Source organism: Dendronephthya gigantea, unplaced genomic scaffold (genome assembly GCF_004324835.1).
Source record: "Dendronephthya gigantea isolate DGI-Jeju-01 unplaced genomic scaffold, DenGig_1.0 000545F, whole genome shotgun sequence".
Taxonomy (NCBI): Eukaryota; Metazoa; Cnidaria; class Anthozoa; order Malacalcyonacea; family Nephtheidae; genus Dendronephthya; species Dendronephthya gigantea.
The window spans coordinates 32,176-38,179 of NW_021163555.1; the positions used below are offsets into that span (position 1 = coordinate 32,176).

The window sequence follows — 6,004 nt, forward strand, 5'->3', positions numbered from 1 at the left end:
CTGGCAGGGGAAGCAGAAAAGAAAGAGATCTTTGATTTAGACTAGCTTTTTCATTTTACAATCGTTTCAGATTGATGTCGTACCAGGTTCCAAAGACACTGTTTTACACAAGGAAGAAACTGAAGGCAAGCGAAATTACCTTTGCAATATGGAGGAAATATATATTATAATATGACTATATTTACCAATTTTTCTTTCACAGGGAACAGTCAAGGCTTATTAACTCGTGAAGAGTTTCAAAAGGTAGCAATTTTAAGATCACGAATCATCATCGTGCATTAATCTCAACATCTGTTTAATTTTAGCCTGTTCCTGGTAAATCCCTTCTGGATGCAAGTCCTTTGAAAACTTTTTTGAGTTAAGACGAGGATAAACTTAATGAATCCGTAAGTCAAGTAATAATAATGATAAATTGGTCTTACGGATTATTAAATACTGAGCATTATAAACCGGTAAACTCAGAAACCGGTAATCTCAATTTTGCACTTCGATTTACGTAATTTAATCCTTGTGGTTGAAGGTGAGGACTTGCAACGTTACTTATTTATTACAGGGTGACGATAGCGTGGGGAATTCAGGGGTCGGTAGACTTAGGGAAAGACACTCGTAATATAATAGATTTTACAAAATATATCATTAGGTTTTCCTATGAGTTACAATAAAACCTTTACAATTGTTCATTGATGAGCTCAGAATGTTTCGTTATCACGTGGCCTATGCACGACTCTTAATGGTTACTGTTAATCTGTTGTAACCACCTGCTGTACTGGTAGATGATTATCACATTTTGTTTGAGCTTTAATACCCGGGGAAAACATCAGCCACGTCGAGGTTATTAGCTAATTCCAACAGCTTGTCGTAGTATTCATTGTGGAATAAATCTACAGAGGCACGTAGTTTTGCCATTTCATCCTTTAAAAGATTAATCCGTTTTATTGATTCCGCAATATCGATTTTTTTTCTTCTTTAATTGGACCGTCAATGACAAAGTATGATCAAGAACATGTTGGGTGATAATGAGAGCAGCCATAAATTCAAATTTCTCCACGTTGCAAAAATGAGACTGTGCGTCACTAGCTAATCTAGGAAATGGCCCTTCCTGCGATCCTCCAAACTGCATAAATTGAGTGTTTCGTAGATAACTTTGAATGCATCCAAACAACCATCGCGGGATCTTATTCGTTCTACCCATCGTGTCGTGGAAGGCTTTGCGAGCTTGTTACGGGTTAAACCAAACTCTTTCATCTTTTTACTTAGATACTGTGAGCGGATAGGGAAACTGATAAAAAAGCTGGCGATATTTTGTGCCTGACTCAACATATTTTTCACTGGAAGAATTGAACACGCTTTGGCAACAATAAGGTTTAAACGATGACTGGAGTAATGAACATGCAACGCCTTCGGGTTTTTCTCTAATATTCTCCCAGAAATACCTTTTACCTGGCTGGACACAGCACTAGCACCGTCATATCCCTGGCCTCGACAATTTTGAAGGGAAGCCCGACATCTTGAAGTGTACTTTGACTAATGAACGGAATCAAATCCAAAGGCGAAACAGTTTGGTATACAAATGAAAATGTTCTTGAATCATGTAAAACTTCAAATTTATTCAAGGTATGTTATATAATTAATAATGCATAATATATTTTCGAAATATTATAAATTTGAACTTAAAATCAGTGTCTACCGTCTACTTTTTTGCGTATTATAAAAGTAGCAAGCAAATTCAAATGACCATAAACCCGGCATTATTTTAGAAATTCGAAATTTTGACAGGATATAATTTTGTAGTTTTGATAGTTTATAAACCCCAACAGCCAAACAATTTTATGATACTTATCCCTATATTGATCATTAAACCCTATAGAATGTATTAAATTATCCAGAAAGTATAGCTTGGAGTTATCATTAAAAAGTGCCTTGCACCAGGTGAACTATATTTATTCAAATCTATTTACTAATTATTGTATTTTACTAATTTTGTATTTACTAATTATTGTATTTACTAATTATTGTATTTTACTAATTTTGTATATATCATGTGTATGTTATAGTGATAATAATATAACAATAGAGTTGATGTTCGCGGTCATAAATGTGTTTTTGGCCCGACTTCGAACTCATTTTAGCCCGAGCGTAGCGAGGGTTAAAATGTGTTCCGCGAGGAGGGCCAAAAACACATTTATGCCCGCGAACATCAACTCTATTACTATAATATATAATAAACTATAAACTATTATTACTATAATATATGTTCAACATCGTCAGCCTTCATCCCCTTAGCTCAGTAAGTCATGCGACATTCCATGTCAGTTCCAGTAATTGTTATCTCAGACCTTGAAAGAAAAAAAAACAAACACTCCAAACACTCCAAACACTCCAAACACTCCAAACACTCCAAACACTCCAAACACTCCAAACACTCCAAACTCCAAACACTCCAAACACTCCAAACACTCTAAACACTCCAAACACTCCAAACACTCCAAACACTCCATGTCTTCTGACCTGGATTCAAGTTTACTGCTTTTATCATCTTTTTTATTTCACGTTTCCATTTTGAACATGTCCAATTGCAAAAAAGTATCCAGCCGACTTAAAATAGTTTTATTTTTGCAGTTACTTTCCAGAATATACCGTTTGGTTAAGACTTGTGTATTATAGTATATCATAGTTTTAAAACTTCTTTTTCTGTCAGATATTTTCAATAATTAGCTATCGAGACCATCCTCAGTTGTTCGGGCTGGAATACACAAGCGGTCAGCTGAGAAATTACTCGTCTTCCGACAGGTAGTTTAAAAAGCAGATTTTGTATGAAGCTATATAAAATATTTCTTGTTCTGAATGTTTGTATTTCACTCAATCTAGGGATATATCATTGGCTGGTTAGCTACACGGGGTTAGAGGCAGTGGAAATGGAGATGTTTGTGTAAAAACGACCCAACGAAGAGACGGTACTGTACGCTTTTTCATAAATGATTGCGCGAAAATTATGGTCAAAATTTTCCTGATGAAAATCTCGCACTGCTATGATTGCCGTAAATACGAACCCTCATTTCATTCTCCTCCTGACGTATGGGATCTCATATAACACACAAACAATTACACTTCTCGTCAGGTATTCCTATTAGTCAGTGCAATACATCACATACAGCAAAAGAAGAATTGTTTTTTTAAGATGATATATTTTTCAAGGTTATCGTTGGGGTCCATTGTATAACGTTGTTGACGAAGAAGTAGAAAGCAGTCATTTAAAATTCCTCGCTGCGTCTCCAGGTGAAATATTTCTCTTTTTATTTCACTTTAAATTTTTGAAATATCTCCAAAAGCTTATATTGTCTTACTACTGGTTCCTTGCAAGAAATTTAACCGAAGATGTGTAGAGATTTAACTGCAATATTTCCTACAGCGGTCTACTTCATGCAGTCACCCAAGACGTAAGTTTACAATTTCTTATTTTGTACTTTTCTGCAGACAAAATCCTGTGTAGAGAATATTATTGCATTTTTACTGAGTTTTAATGCTCTGTCAAAATCTGGATTAAGGCTCTTTTCCACTCACGTGTTTTTCATACGCACGTTAGTTTTCTGCTTTTTTTAGTATGCATTAGTTGACCTAGATTTACAACAATATTCGTTATAAAGGAAGCGAGAATAATTTAAATTGGCAGATTGAAGCTTATTATAATCATAACCATGTACGCACGGACTCGAGTTTACTTGATAGTCGATAGCGTCGACAGCAAATGACATTGAAACGTTTGTATGGATATTTCGAAGTCCTGACAGTATAATTAATATCCCGTAGGTTATTTCAAGCAAATATTTGACTAGCGACGTCGAACAAGGCCAGTTAACCGCGTCGTGGATCGTAAACTGACCTCAATACAGAAAGTGGGGACAAAATAGCCAAAATACAAACATTTTGTTCTAGGCCTCTCAGTTCCCGGCTCGCCGCGTATAAGAACGTTAAGAGGCCTAGGGACTACGCTGCGGTAACTCTGGTTGCTGAGTTGACTGGGTCCGAATCCATGAAATGGTAGATTTGAATTTTTCTCGCCAGAAGTACGGCTGGAATATTAAGTCTTTTAAACTCCAATTATATTTCAAACGATTTTAAATATTTTGTAAGGACTTTTCCCGGAGAATAAAGAAAGACTTATCATTAATGCCATCACAATGCTCATTGCTCACGAAGGTATTGTATATCTTTGCCAATAATATATTTAGTGTTCACCCCTAAAATATACATATTCTGACTGCTATTACCTTCACAGGTATTCAATATACATAAAATAGTTAAAATGTTTCGTCTATTTGCAGGAGACCAAAACAAAATATCAGATAAAGATCTCAAGCACTGTTTCACGCTTTGAGACATTAGGTTGGATCCAAAGCAGGTTTCACAACGCTTACTAGGTGAGAAACGTTTATCTTTAACCACAACACACGCTGTTTACTCAACCAGCTCACTTTCTCTAGACCGTGTTTCTGTTTTGTTTTTACAGCTTCTATGAGAAGGTTGGTGTGAAAACTGTGAAAGCTTTGAAGAAATAATGAAGCCGTGACTCACGCCGCTGTCGACATACTGTGTGCTCTGATGCAGGTAAAGAGAGGGCTTTCCTTTAAGCGGCCAAAATGGTCAGACCGGTCATATTTAAATTTAAGATAGAGTATTTCGTTAAGAATATAGTTGCGAAATTTCCGAGCTAGACAGATGCAAGTAACGATATACTTGAACGCAGAGTTCTTGAAACACTCTAAAATACCAGTAATCTGTCTGTACCGAGATCAAAAATAGGACCGGTCTGGCCGTTTTTTCCGTATAAAGGAAAGCGCCAACACTTTAACGATGAATTTCCTGGTAATATGTTGCCAAATCTGTCACTGTCATTAGTGTTACCCCTTTAACTTGCAATCCACATAAACTTAGCCAACTTTGAAATCTGAATGTTAACAGGATCCAATTTTATCGAAACCAATTCTGTTTTTTTATATAGCCAACGCACGATAACTATGACATTCGACAAGAACAGATAAATAAAAGCTCTTTGTTATCCTTTGAAAAATTTCTAAGCAGTTTGTTGGAAATTCTCACGATAAATGTTGTAAGATGTGCGGTGTTGGTTGCCTATAATCTATGCTGAACCCTTGCATTTTATTTTTCCATCCCTCTTGTATGTATATAGCTTTGTTTTAGAAGAGAAATTCCCTTGCAAAACCCAGCAAGTGATTCGTAGCAACTGCCTTTCTAATTTGAACTACCTTTCTAACTAAAAACAAGAAATAGATTAACCATGAAAACTTTTCTGCTATATTCGTTCTACTGGGGTTTTAGTTATAAGTGGATTGCTTGATTTTCTGACGTTTGCTCTGTGTCCTCCTTACAGGTTTGTTCTAGTTGCTTTGCAATATATTAAAATAATACGGGGGTGAAGTTGGACATTCATGTTAAACTAATAGTAAGGTGTGATTGCTTCCAATATTTGGAATCAACTCATGTAGTCTGTTACAATAAATCGACTATTGCATATTCCTCTTAGTGAGACAACAGATGATGAACGGTTTGGGAAATTACTGGAGAAAGTTGCAGGTATGCTACAAAGAAATTTGAGGAGCTTTTCATTCAACTTGTCTTCTTGGTAGTTTATGGCTCTTTGACTGAGGTTGAGAGTTGATTAAATAGCCTTTCTCTCTTTACCTTTTTGGTGAAGTTTACCACGTCCACTAGCTTGACCCATGCATAGGAGCAACTCATGAAGTCTGTTATTTGTTTGTCTAGAAATGGGTCATTGCGTTTATCGATTGTTCCAGGTAGGTTTACGACAAAACTAAATTATAGTACCAATTTTACCATTTCTTCGCATATGTATGTTTTATTATTGCCCCGCTAATGGTTCTTACCAATCGTGGTTTTGAATTCGTTCCTCAACAATTTCAGCATCCGTCGACAACAATTGTGAAAGGTGCTGGCATGGTTCTGAAGGCGATAATCGAGGTACGTT

At 36.1% G+C, this 6,004-nt stretch overlaps 1 long non-coding RNA gene across 1 annotated transcript; it reads left to right on the forward strand.

Annotated features, from left to right (window-relative positions):
* Positions 1-346: 346 nt before the first annotated feature.
* LOC114543764 lies at positions 347-1,894 on the forward strand. The gene is made up of 3 exons (XR_003690194.1): positions 347-386; positions 1,258-1,614; positions 1,868-1,894. It is a non-coding gene; the product is annotated as an uncharacterized LOC114543764 (long non-coding RNA).
* The last annotated feature ends 4,110 nt before the right edge of the window (positions 1,895-6,004 follow it).